This window comes from Ranitomeya imitator, chromosome 1 (assembly GCF_032444005.1).
Source record: "Ranitomeya imitator isolate aRanImi1 chromosome 1, aRanImi1.pri, whole genome shotgun sequence".
Taxonomy (NCBI): domain Eukaryota; kingdom Metazoa; phylum Chordata; class Amphibia; order Anura; family Dendrobatidae; genus Ranitomeya; species Ranitomeya imitator.
This window is the reverse complement of record NC_091282.1, coordinates 434,618,124-434,630,395: the sequence shown is the minus strand read 5'-3', so window position 1 is coordinate 434,630,395 and position 12,272 is coordinate 434,618,124. Positions and strand designations below refer to the sequence as shown.

General features: G+C 35.1%; 9 non-coding genes across 9 annotated transcripts; all 9 read right to left on the bottom strand.

Annotated features, from left to right (window-relative positions):
* Positions 1-462: 462 nt before the first annotated feature.
* On the bottom strand, positions 463-535 carry TRNAT-CGU (transfer RNA threonine (anticodon CGU)). Its single transcript has one exon. It is a non-coding gene; the product is annotated as a tRNA-Thr (tRNA).
* A 2,158-nt stretch (positions 536-2,693) lies between these two features.
* TRNAT-UGU (transfer RNA threonine (anticodon UGU)) lies at positions 2,694-2,766 on the bottom strand. The gene has a single exon. It is a non-coding gene; the product is annotated as a tRNA-Thr (tRNA).
* An 857-nt stretch (positions 2,767-3,623) lies between these two features.
* Positions 3,624-3,696, bottom strand: TRNAT-CGU (transfer RNA threonine (anticodon CGU)). The gene has a single exon. It is a non-coding gene; the product is annotated as a tRNA-Thr (tRNA).
* A 2,157-nt stretch (positions 3,697-5,853) lies between these two features.
* Positions 5,854-5,926, bottom strand: TRNAT-UGU (transfer RNA threonine (anticodon UGU)). Its single transcript has one exon. It is a non-coding gene; the product is annotated as a tRNA-Thr (tRNA).
* Positions 5,927-6,474: 548 nt separating this feature from the next.
* TRNAT-CGU (transfer RNA threonine (anticodon CGU)) lies at positions 6,475-6,547 on the bottom strand. The gene has a single exon. It is a non-coding gene; the product is annotated as a tRNA-Thr (tRNA).
* Positions 6,548-8,704: 2,157 nt separating this feature from the next.
* Positions 8,705-8,777, bottom strand: TRNAT-UGU (transfer RNA threonine (anticodon UGU)). The gene has a single exon. It is a non-coding gene; the product is annotated as a tRNA-Thr (tRNA).
* A 522-nt stretch (positions 8,778-9,299) lies between these two features.
* On the bottom strand, positions 9,300-9,372 carry TRNAT-CGU (transfer RNA threonine (anticodon CGU)). The gene has a single exon. It is a non-coding gene; the product is annotated as a tRNA-Thr (tRNA).
* Positions 9,373-11,529: 2,157 nt separating this feature from the next.
* TRNAT-UGU (transfer RNA threonine (anticodon UGU)) lies at positions 11,530-11,602 on the bottom strand. Its single transcript has one exon. It is a non-coding gene; the product is annotated as a tRNA-Thr (tRNA).
* A 548-nt stretch (positions 11,603-12,150) lies between these two features.
* Positions 12,151-12,223, bottom strand: TRNAT-CGU (transfer RNA threonine (anticodon CGU)). Its single transcript has one exon. It is a non-coding gene; the product is annotated as a tRNA-Thr (tRNA).
* Between the last annotated feature and the right edge of the window lie 49 nt (positions 12,224-12,272).

Sequence of the window (12,272 nt, the reverse complement as noted above, 5' to 3'; positions counted from 1 at the left end):
TTAGGTTGAAATCACACTCTTAACATAATGTCCCATCACCAACAAACCAACAACTGCTCTTGCAATGCAAAAGCATGACTTGCAAACATTCTGAAGCTTCAGTTCTATAACTGACAACCTGTTTATTGGCAATCTGATGTGCAAAAAAATCAAATCGCATGGACTGGCAAAGAAGAGAATTCTACTGCTTGCTTAAATAAAATATGTAATTCTTTATATTACAAAATCACACATCAAGAATTGATTAAAAAAGGTCATTAGACTCCTCAAGCTCTGCTAGAGGTAGCATAATTAAGGAATTTGACAAACATGTTACCCGAATGTCATATATGATCATGGTCTTATCAAGAACTTTTGAAAAGGATGTTGTAACTTCACATAAAGTCAATATTGAATCGCACCAACTTTATATCACATACCAAACAGATAAGCAAGTTTTATATGAGAGACAAAGAGTTTGCAAGGCTTCAGTGAGAGTCGAACTCACGACCCCTGGTTTACGAGACCAGTGCTCTAACCTCTGAGCTATGAAGCCATTCAAAAGCAACAATTTCTCAAGCAATGTAGGGATTAGTCTGTTAGAGGTTTGGGTATGCTCAGTACCTCCTAAGGATCATTTACTATGCTACATGGGAGAAATGCAAAGAAACCGTACAAAGATTTTTCTTTAGGTACCAATTTGACATTGACATGGGAAAAATATCAACTTGAAATGCATATGAAAACTTACAACCCATACAAGCAATGATTGTAAGATAAGGCTTGGTAAAAAAATATAAAGAGAAGCATGATGATTTATTTATATTTTCAATTGTACCAAATTTAAAAATGATTTCATAAATTTTTTCAGGTCAGTATTACTCTATGTGCAAATGGAGTTTTATGGAACCATTCAAAAAACATGTGTTTTTCAAGTGGAAACTTTTTACGAAAGCAAATCTGCTCTAAAGTCTTTGTCTCCACATAGCATTAGATCTCTGGCCATGATTTTCATTTATTTTTTCAATTGTGCCAAATTTAAGAATGATATCTGAATTTTTTTTGTGTCAGTATTAGGATATATGCAGATGGAGATTTATTGAGGCATTCAAAAAAGAAGACTTTTTAAAGCAAAAACACCCTTTCAATGGGGAGCATTTCAAAGAGTTTTATGCTTTATAAAGTGGCTCCTAAAGCACTTTTTAAGAGTTTTTGAAGTGTTTTTGAAGAGTTTTTTTCTAAAGCTTTTTCTTTGCAGCCTTTTGATTTACAGTGTCTACTTTAGAGCAAATTCCATCAGGATCTGCTTCAAAGATGCAATATCCCCTTTTATTTTCACCTGGCATTTTTTAAACCCTGAAGTGGAATAAATCACTCAAAATAGCTATGAGTGTGTGTTCACACTAAGTTCTATTTTTCCTGCATTTTCAGGGCATAAACTCTACAAGACTGTGCATACAGAGGTTTTTAGCTGAGTTATCAGAGCAGAATCTGGGCAGAAACTCCAAATTTTTAAGGAGCTATGAGATTTGCAGGTGCATTTGTAGAGTTTCCACTCAGTTTCAACTAGGTGGCTATATGCACATGACATCTTTTTTCAGGCGGCTTCCACCACTGGAATCGTTTGAAAACCCTATCAAACATTGCTCAAAAGAATGAACATAAGAAATTATATGTAAAACTGACTTGCTCTGTCTATGTTGAGGTTTTTAAATGTCTTTTGACCACTTCAGGTTTCTAAAAATGCCAAGCGGTTAAAAGAAGTCACATGTCCATTCTTTTAGCGTTTTCCACCAGGAGCATGCTGTGTATTTTACAGTACAAATCAGTGGAAAAGCTTAATACATGCCTGGACTTGCAACAAGACTTTTTTTTGAGTGTTTTGCCATTGATTTTGCTTAAAAGAGCTAACTGTTTCTTCATGTTTAAATGGAGTGAAAAATGGTACCAGAAAAAAAGACTTCACCGAAACAATGGGAAAACCTTTCAAAAAAGCTGTCTCAAAATTGTCCAGGAAACAACCAAATAGATGACACAAAAGACGATTCAGGGGAAGAAATGTCCTAAATTTCTTGAAAAGTCTTCTGCGTGAAAAACTCATCAAGTTGTCCTGAGTTTAAAAGCCGTCATATGCACATACCAGTTCCTGTTCCAAAAATTCATTAAAAAACTGAGTGTGTGCGCAGTCCAACACTTCAAACAAAACTTGTGTTTTTTGTACTCCTAGTGGTGTTTGGAAAAGTTTTGATCAAAAGTTCCTGAAAAAACCTCAGTGTGAATCTTTAGGTTATTTGCAGATGGAATTTTATTAAGGCATTTAAAAACAATGAGTTTTGCAAGCAGAAACCACTTAGGAAAACACCACTTTATTAGGTACTTCTGGGAAGAGTTTTTATGTTCATGATGTGTTTCCTGGGGATTTTTTGCAGAGTTTGCAATGAGATTTTCACTCTTAAGGCCTTTTTTTGCAGATTTTTGATTTGAATGTGCCTAGTTTGGAGTAGTTTTCCTCAGGATCGGCTTCACAGAAACAACAAGTTTTTTTTTTCTTTGCCGCAACGTTTTTTTGAAAACCTGAAATGGATGAAAACTATCCAAGTAATGGAATTATTACATCTGAACATTTTTTTCTCAGTATAATAAACCTTCACCTTAGCAGGTATTTTTTATAGATAAGCTCAAGTATCAAACTATTCAGTTTCAAAATAACACAAAGGCTCCAGTGAGAATTGAACTCACGACCCCTGGTTTACAAGACCAGTGCTCTAACCACTGAGCTATGAAGCCAGCGAAACTTTGCTCCATCTTTTGATCTCTATTTCGAACAGTGCAATAGCCATTCAGTTACATTAACAACACAAGTCCATTCATTTTTAGGTTGAAATCACACTCTTAACATAATGTCCCATCACCAACAAACCAACAACTGCTCTTGCAATGCAAAAGCATGACTTGCAAACATTCTGAAGCTTCAGTTCTATAACTGACAGCCTGTTTATTGGCAATCTGATGTGCAAAAAAATCAAATCGCATGGACTGGCAAAGAAAAGAATTCTACTGCTTGCTTCATAGCTCTAACCACTGAGCTATGAAGCCAGCGAAACTTTGCCCCATCTCTTGATCTCTATTTCGAACAGTGCAATAGCCATTCAGTTGCATTAACAACACAAGTCCATTCATTTTTAGGTTGAAATCACACTCTTAACATAATGTCCCATCACCAACAAACCAACAACTGCTCTTGCAATGCAAAAGCATGACTTGCAAACATTCTGAAGCTTCAGTTCTATAACTGACAACCTGTTTATTGGCAATCTGATGTGCAAAAAAATCAAATCGCATGGACTGGCAAAGAAGAGAATTCTACTGCTTGCTTAAATAAAATATGTAATTCTTTATATTACAAAATCACACATCAAGAATTGATTAAAAAAGGTCATTAGACTCCTCAAGCTCTGCTAGAGGTAGCATAATTAAGGAATTTGACAAACATGTTACCCGAATGTCATATATGATCATGGTCTTATCAAGAACTTTTGAAAAGGATGTTGTAACTTCACATAAAGTCAATATTGAATCGCACCAACTTTATATCACATACCAAACAGATAAGCAAGTTTTATATGAGAGACAAAGAGTTTGCAAGGCTTCAGTGAGAGTCGAACTCACGACCCCTGGTTTACGAGACCAGTGCTCTAACCTCTGAGCTATGAAGCCATTCAAAAGCAACAATTTCTCAAGCAATGTAGGGATTAGTCTGTTAGAGGTTTGGGTATGCTCAGTACCTCCTAAGGATCATTTACTATGCTACATGGGAGAAATGCAAAGAAACCGTACAAAGATTTTTCTTTAGGTACCAATTTGACATTGACATGGGAAAAATATCAACTTGAAATGCATATGAAAACTTACAACCCATACAAGCAATGATTGTAAGATAAGGCTTGGTAAAAAAATATAAAGAGAAGCATGATGATTTATTTATATTTTCAATTGTACCAAATTTAAAAATGATTTCATAAATTTTTTCAGGTCAGTATTACTCTATGTGCAAATGGAGTTTTATGGAACCATTCAAAAAACATGTGTTTTTCAAGTGGAAACTTTTTACGAAAGCAAATCTGCTCTAAAGTCTTTGTCTCCACATAGCATTAGATCTCTGGCCATGATTTTCATTTATTTTTTCAATTGTGCCAAATTTAAGAATGATATCTGAATTTTTTTGTGTCAGTATTAGGATATATGCAGATGGAGATTTATTGAGGCATTCAAAAAAGAAGACTTTTTAAAGCAAAAACACCCTTTCAATGGGGAGCATTTCAAAGAGTTTTATGCTTTATAAAGTGGCTCCTAAAGCACTTTTTAAGAGTTCTTGAAGTGTTTTTGAAGAGTTTTTTTCTAAAGCTTTTTCTTTGCAGCCTTTTGATTTACAGTGTCTACTTTAGAGCAAATTCCAGCAGGATCTGCTTCAAAGATGCAATATCCCCTTTTATTTTCACCTGGCATTTTTTAAACCCTGAAGTGGAATAAATCACTCAAAATAGCTATGAGTGTGTGTTCACACTAAGTTCTATTTTTCCTGCATTTTCAGGGCAGAAACTCTACAAGACTGTGCATACAGAGGTTTTTAGCTGAGTTATCAGAGCAGAATCTGGGCAGAAACTCCAAATTTTTAAGGAGCTATGAGATTTGCAGGTGCATTTGTAGAGTTTCCACTCAGTTTCAACTAGGTGGCTATATGCACATGACATCTTTTTTCAGGCGGCTTCCACCACTGGAATCATTTGAAAACCCTATCAAACATTGCTCAAAAGAATGAACATAAGAAATTATATGTAAAACTGACTTGCTCTGTCTATGTTGAGGTTTTTAAATGTCTTTTGACCACTTCAGGTTTCTAAAAATGCCAAGCGGTTAAAAGAAGTCACATGTCCATTCTTTTAGCGTTTTCCACCAGGAGCATGCTGTGTATTTTACAGTACAAATCAGTGGAAAAGCTTAATACATGCCTGGACTTGCAACAAGACTTTTTTTTGAGTGTTTTGCCATTGATTTTGCTTAAAAGAGCTAACTGTTTCTTCATGTTTAAATGGAGTGAAAAATGGTACCAGAAAAAAAGACTTCACCGAAACAATGGGAAAACCTTTCAAAAAAGCTGTCTCAAAATTGTCCAGGAAACAACCAAAAAGATGACACAAAAGACGATTCAGGGGAAGAAATGTCCTAAATTTCTTGAAAAGTCTTCTGCATGAAAAACTCATCAAGTTGTCCTGAGTTTAAAAGCCGTCATATGCACATACCAGTTCCTGTTCCAAAAATTCATTAAAAAACTGAGTGTGTGCGCAGTCCAACACTTCAAACAAAACTTGTGTTTTTTGAACTCCTAATGGTGTTTGGAAAAGTTTTGATCAAAAGTTCCTGAAAAAACCTCAGTGTGAATCTTTAGGTTATTTGCAGATGGAATTTTATTAAGGCATTTAAAAACAATGAGTTTTGCAAGCAGAAACCACTTAGGAAAACACCACTTTATTAGGTACTTCTGGGAAGAGTTTTTATGTTCATGATGTGTTTCCTGGGGATTTTTTGCAGAGTTTGCAATGAGATTTTCACTCTTAAGGCCTTTTTTTGCAGATTTTTGATTTGAATGTGCCTAGTTTGGAGTAGTTTTCCTCAGGATCGGCTTCACAGAAACAACAAGTTTTTTTTTTCTTTGCCGCAACGTTTTTTTGAAAACCTGAAATGGATGAAAACTATCCAAGTAATGGAATTATTACATCTGAACATTTTTTTCTCAGTATAATAAACCTTCACCTTAGCAGGTATTTTTTATAGATAAGCTCAAGTATCAAACTATTCAGTTTCAAAATAACACAAAGGCTCCAGTGAGAATTGAACTCACGACCCCTGGTTTACAAGACCAGTGCTCTAACCACTGAGCTATGAAGCCAGCGAAACTTTGCCCCATCTTTTGATCTCTATTTCGAACAGTGCAATAGCCATTCAGTTGCATTAACAACACAAGTCCATTCATTTTTAGGTTGAAATCACACTCTTAACATAATGTCCCATCACCAACAAACCAACAACTGCTCTTGCAATGCAAAAGCATGACTTGCAAACATTCTGAAGCTTCAGTTCTATAACTGACAACCTGTTTATTGGCAATCTGATGTGCAAAAAAATCAAATCGCATGGACTGGCAAAGAAGAGAATTCTACTGCTTGCTTAAATAAAATATGTAATTCTTTATATTACAAAATCACACATCAAGAATTGATTAAAAAAGGTCATTAGACTCCTCAAGCTCTGCTAGAGGTAGCATAATTAAGGAATTTGACAAACATGTTACCCGAATGTCATATATGATCATGGTCTTATCAAGAACTTTTGAAAAGGATGTCGTAACTTCACATAAAGTCAATATTGAATCGCACCAACTTTATATCACATACCAAACAGATAAGCAAGTTTTATATGAGAGACAAAGAGTTTGCAAGGCTTCAGTGAGAGTCGAACTCACGACCCCTGGTTTACGAGACCAGTGCTCTAACCTCTGAGCTATGAAGCCATTGAAAAGCAACAATTTCTCAAGCAATGTAGGGATTAGTCTGTTAGAGGTTTGGGTATGCTCAGTACCTCCTAAGGATCATTTACTATGCTACATGGGAGAAATGCAAAGAAACCGTACAAAGATTTTTCTTTAGGTACCAATTTGACATTGACATGGGAAAAATATCAACTTGAAATGCATATGAAAACTTACAACCCATACAAGCAATGATTGTAAGATAAGGCTTGGTAAAAAAATATAAAGAGAAGCATGATGATTTATTTATATTTTCAATTGTACCAAATTTAAAAATGATTTCATAAATTTTTTCAGGTCAGTATTACTCTATGTGCAAATGGAGTTTTATGGAACCATTCAAAAAACATGAGTTTTTCAAGTGGAAACTTTTTACGAAAGCAAATCTGCTCTAAAGTCTTTGTCTCCACATAGCATTAGATCTCTGGCCATGATTTTCATTTATTTTTTCAATTGTGCCAAATTTAAGAATGATATCTGAATTTTTTTTGTGTCAGTATTAGGATATATGCAGATGGAGATTTATTGAGGCATTCAAAAAAGAAGACTTTTTAAAGCAAAAACACCCTTTCAATGGGGAGCATTTCAAAGAGTTTTTGCTTTATAAAGTGGCTCCTAAAGCACTTTTTAAGAGTTCTTGAAGTGTTTTTGAAGAGTTTTTTTCTAAAGCTTTTTCTTTGCAGCCTTTTGATTTACAGTGTCTACTTTAGAGCAAATTCCATCAGGATCTGCTTCAAAGATGCAATATCCCCTTTTATTTTCACCTGGCATTTTTTAAACCCTGAAGTGGAATAAATCACTCAAAATAGCTATTAGTGTGTGTTCACACTAAGTTCTATTTTTCCTGCATTTTCAGGGCAGAAACTCTACAAGACTGTGCATACAGAGGTTTTTAGCTGAGTTATCAGAGCAGAATCTGGGCAGAAACTCCAAATTTTTAAGGAGCTATGAGATTTGCAGGTGCATTTGTAGAGTTTCCACTCAGTTTCAACTAGGTGGCTATATGCACATGACATCTTTTTTCAGGCGGCTTCCACCACTGGAATCATTTGAAAACCCTATCAAACATTGCTCAAAAGAATGAACATAAGAAATTATATGTAAAACTGACTTGCTCTGTCTATGTTGAGGTTTTTAAATGTCTTTTGACCACTTCAGGTTTCTAAAAATGCCAAGCGGTTAAAAGAAGTCACATGTCCATTCTTTTAGCGTTTTCCACCAGGAGCATGCTGTGTATTTTACAGTACAAATCAGTGGAAAAGCTTAATACATGCCTGGACTTGCAACAAGACTTTTTTTTGAGTGTTTTGCCATTGATTTTGCTTAAAAGAGCTAACTGTTTCTTCATGTTTAAATGGAGTGAAAAATGGTACCAGAAAAAAAGACTTCACCGAAACAATGGGAAAACCTTTCAAAAAAGCTGTCTCAAAATTGTCCAGGAAACAACCAAAAAGATGACACAAAAGACGATTCAGGGGAAGAAATGTCCTAAATTTCTTGAAAAGTCTTCTGCGTGAAAAACTCATCAAGTTGTCCTGAGTTTAAAAGCCGTCATATGCACATACCAGTTCCTGTTCCAAAAATTCATTAAAAAACTGAGTGTGTGCGCAGTCCAACACTTCAAACAAAACTTGTGTTTTTTGAACTCCTAATGGTGTTTGGAAAAGTTTTGATCAAAAGTTCCTGAAAAAACCTCAGTGTGAATCTTTAGGTTATTTGCAGATGGAATTTTATTAAGGCATTTAAAAACAATGAGTTTTGCAAGCAGAAACCACTTAGGAAAACACCACTTTATTAGGTACTTCTGGGAAGAGTTTTTATGTTCATGATGTGTTTCCTGGGGATTTTTTGCAGAGTTTGCAATGAGATTTTCACTCTTAAGGCCTTTTTTTGCAGATTTTTGATTTGAATGTGCCTAGTTTGGAGTAGTTTTCCTCAGGATCGGCTTCACAGAAACAACAAGTTTTTTTTTTCTTTGCCGCAACGTTTTTTTGAAAACCTGAAATGGATGAAAACTATCCAAGTAATGGAATTATTACATCTGAACATTTTTTTCTCAGTATAATAAACCTTCACCTTAGCAGGTATTTTTTATAGATAAGCTCAAGTATCAAACTATTCAGTTTCAAAATAACACAAAGGCTCCAGTGAGAATTGAACTCACGACCCCTGGTTTACAAGACCAGTGCTCTAACCACTGAGCTATGAAGCCAGCGAAACTTTGCCCCATCTTTTGATCTCTATTTCGAACAGTGCAATAGCCATTCAGTTGCATTAACAACACAAGTCCATTCATTTTTAGGTTGAAATCACACTCTTAACATAATGTCCCATCACCAACAAACCAACAACTGCTCTTGCAATGCAAAAGCATGACTTGCAAACATTCTGAAGCTTCAGTTCTATAACTGACAACCTGTTTATTGGCAATCTGATGTGCAAAAAAATCAAATCGCATGGACTGGCAAAGAAGAGAATTCTACTGCTTGCTTAAATAAAATATGTAATTCTTTATATTACAAAATCACACATCAAGAATTGATTAAAAAAGGTCATTAGACTCCTCAAGCTCTGCTAGAGGTAGCATAATTAAGGAATTTGACAAACATGTTACCCGAATGTCCTTTTGAAAAGGATGTCGTAACTTCACATAAAGTCAATATTGAATCGCACCAACTTTATATCACGTACCAAACAGATAAGCAAGTTTTATATGAGAGACAAAGAGTTTGCAAGGCTTCAGTGAGAGTCGAACTCACGACCCCTGGTTTACGAGACCAGTGCTCTAACCTCTGAGCTATGAAGCCATTGAAAAGCAACAATTTCTCAAGCAATGTAGGGATTAGTCTGTTAGAGGTTTGGGTATGCTCAGTACCTCCTAAGGATCATTTACTATGCTACATGGGAGAAATGCAAAGAAACCGTACAAAGATTTTTCTTTAGGTACCAATTTGACATTGACATGGGAAAAATATCAACTTGAAATGCATATGAAAACTTACAACCCATACAAGCAATGATTGTAAGATAAGGCTTGGTAAAAAAATATAAAGAGAAGCATGATGATTTATTTATATTTTCAATTGTACCAAATTTAAAAATGATTTCATAAATTTTTTCAGGTCAGTATTACTCTATGTGCAAATGGAGTTTTATGGAACCATTCAAAAAACATGAGTTTTTCAAGTGGAAACTTTTTACGAAAGCAAATCTGCTCTAAAGTCTTTGTCTCCACATAGCATTAGATCTCTGGCCATGATTTTCATTTATTTTTTCAATTGTGCCAAATTTAAGAATGATATCTGAATTTTTTTTGTGTCAGTATTAGGATATATGCAGATGGAGATTTATTGAGGCATTCAAAAAAGAAGACTTTTTAAAGCAAAAACACCCTTTCAATGGGGAGCATTTCAAAGAGTTTTTGCTTTATAAAGTGGCTCCTAAAGCACTTTTTAAGAGTTCTTGAAGTGTTTTTGAAGAGTTTTTTTCTAAAGCTTTTTCTTTGCAGCCTTTTGATTTACAGTGTCTACTTTAGAGCAAATTCCATCAGGATCTGCTTCAAAGATGCAATATCCCCTTTTATTTTCACCTGGCATTTTTTAAACCCTGAAGTGGAATAAATCACTCAAAATAGCTATTAGTGTGTGTTCACACTAAGTTCTATTTTTCCTGCATTTTCAGGGCAGAAACTCTACAAGACTGTGCATACAGAGGTTTTTAGCTGAGTTATCAGAGCAGAATCTGGGCAGAAACTCCAAATTTTTAAGGAGCTATGAGATTTGCAGGTGCATTTGTAGAGTTTCCACTCAGTTTCAACTAGGTGGCTATATGCACATGACATCTTTTTTCAGGCGGCTTCCACCACTGGAATCATTTGAAAACCCTATCAAACATTGCTCAAAAGAATGAACATAAGAAATTATATGTAAAACTGACTTGCTCTGTCTATGTTGAGGTTTTTAAATGTCTTTTGACCACTTCAGGTTTCTAAAAATGCCAAGCGGTTAAAAGAAGTCACATGTCCATTCTTTTAGCGTTTTCCACCAGGAGCATGCTGTGTATTTTACAGTACAAATCAGTGGAAAAGCTTAATACATGCCTGGACTTGCAACAAGACTTTTTTTTGAGTGTTTTGCCATTGATTTTGCTTAAAAGAGCTAACTGTTTCTTCATGTTTAAATGGAGTGAAAAATGGTACCAGAAAAAAAGACTTCACCGAAACAATGGGAAAACCTTTCAAAAAAGCTGTCTCAAAATTGTCCAGGAAACAACCAAAAAGATGACACAAAAGACGATTCAGGGGAAGAAATGTCCTAAATTTCTTGAAAAGTCTTCTGCGTGAAAAACTCATCAAGTTGTCCTGAGTTTAAAAGCCGTCATATGCACATACCAGTTCCTGTTCCAAAAATTCATTAAAAAACTGAGTGTGTGCGCAGTCCAACACTTCAAACAAAACTTGTGTTTTTTGAACTCCTAATGGTGTTTGGAAAAGTTTTGATCAAAAGTTCCTGAAAAAACCTCAGTGTGAATCTTTAGGTTATTTGCAGATGGAATTTTATTAAGGCATTTAAAAACAATGAGTTTTGCAAGCAGAAACCACTTAGGAAAACACCACTTTATTAGGTACTTCTGGGAAGAGTTTTTATGTTCATGATGTGTTTCCTGGGGATTTTTTGCAGAGTTTGCAATGAGATTTTCACTCTTAAGGCCTTTTTTTGCAGATTTTTGATTTGAATGTGCCTAGTTTGGAGTAGTTTTCCTCAGGATCGGCTTCACAGAAACAACAAGTTTTTTTTTTCTTTGCCGCAACGTTTTTTTGAAAACCTGAAATGGATGAAAACTATCCAAGTAATGGAATTATTACATCTGAACATTTTTTTCTCAGTATAATAAACCTTCACCTTAGCAGGTATTTTTTATAGATAAGCTCAAGTATCAAACTATTCAGTTTCAAAATAACACAAAGGCTCCAGTGAGAATTGAACTCACGACCCCTGGTTTACAAGACCAGTGCTCTAACCACTGAGCTATGAAGCCAGCGAAACTTTGCCCCATCTTTTGATCTCTATTTCTAACAGTGCAATAGCCATTCAGTTGCATTAACAACACAAGTCCATTCATTTTTAGGTTGAAATCACACTCTTAACATAATGTCCCATCACCAACAAACCAACAACTGCTCTTGCAATGCAAAAGCATGACTTGCAAACATTCTGAAGCTTCAGTTCTATAACTGACAACCTGTTTATTGGCAATCTGATGTGCAAAAAAATCAAATCGCATGGACTGGCAAAGAAGAGAATTCTACTGCTTGCTTAAATAAAATATGTAATTCTTTATATTACAAAATCACACATCAAGAATTGATTAAAAAAGGTCATTAGACTCCTCAAGCTCTGCTAGAGGTAGCATAATTAAGGAATTTGACAAACATGTTACCCGAATGTCATATATGATCATGGTCTTATCAAGTACTTTTGAAAAGGATGTCGTAACTTCACATAAAGTCAATATTGAATCGCACCAACTTTATATCACATACCAAACAGATAAGCAAGTTTTATATGAGAGACAAAGAGTTTGTAAGGCTTCAGTGAGAGTCGAACTCACGACCCCTGGTTTACGAGACCAGTGCTCTAACCTCTGAGCTATGAAGCCATTGAAAAGCAACAATTTCTCAAGCAATGTAGGGATTAGTCTGTTAGAG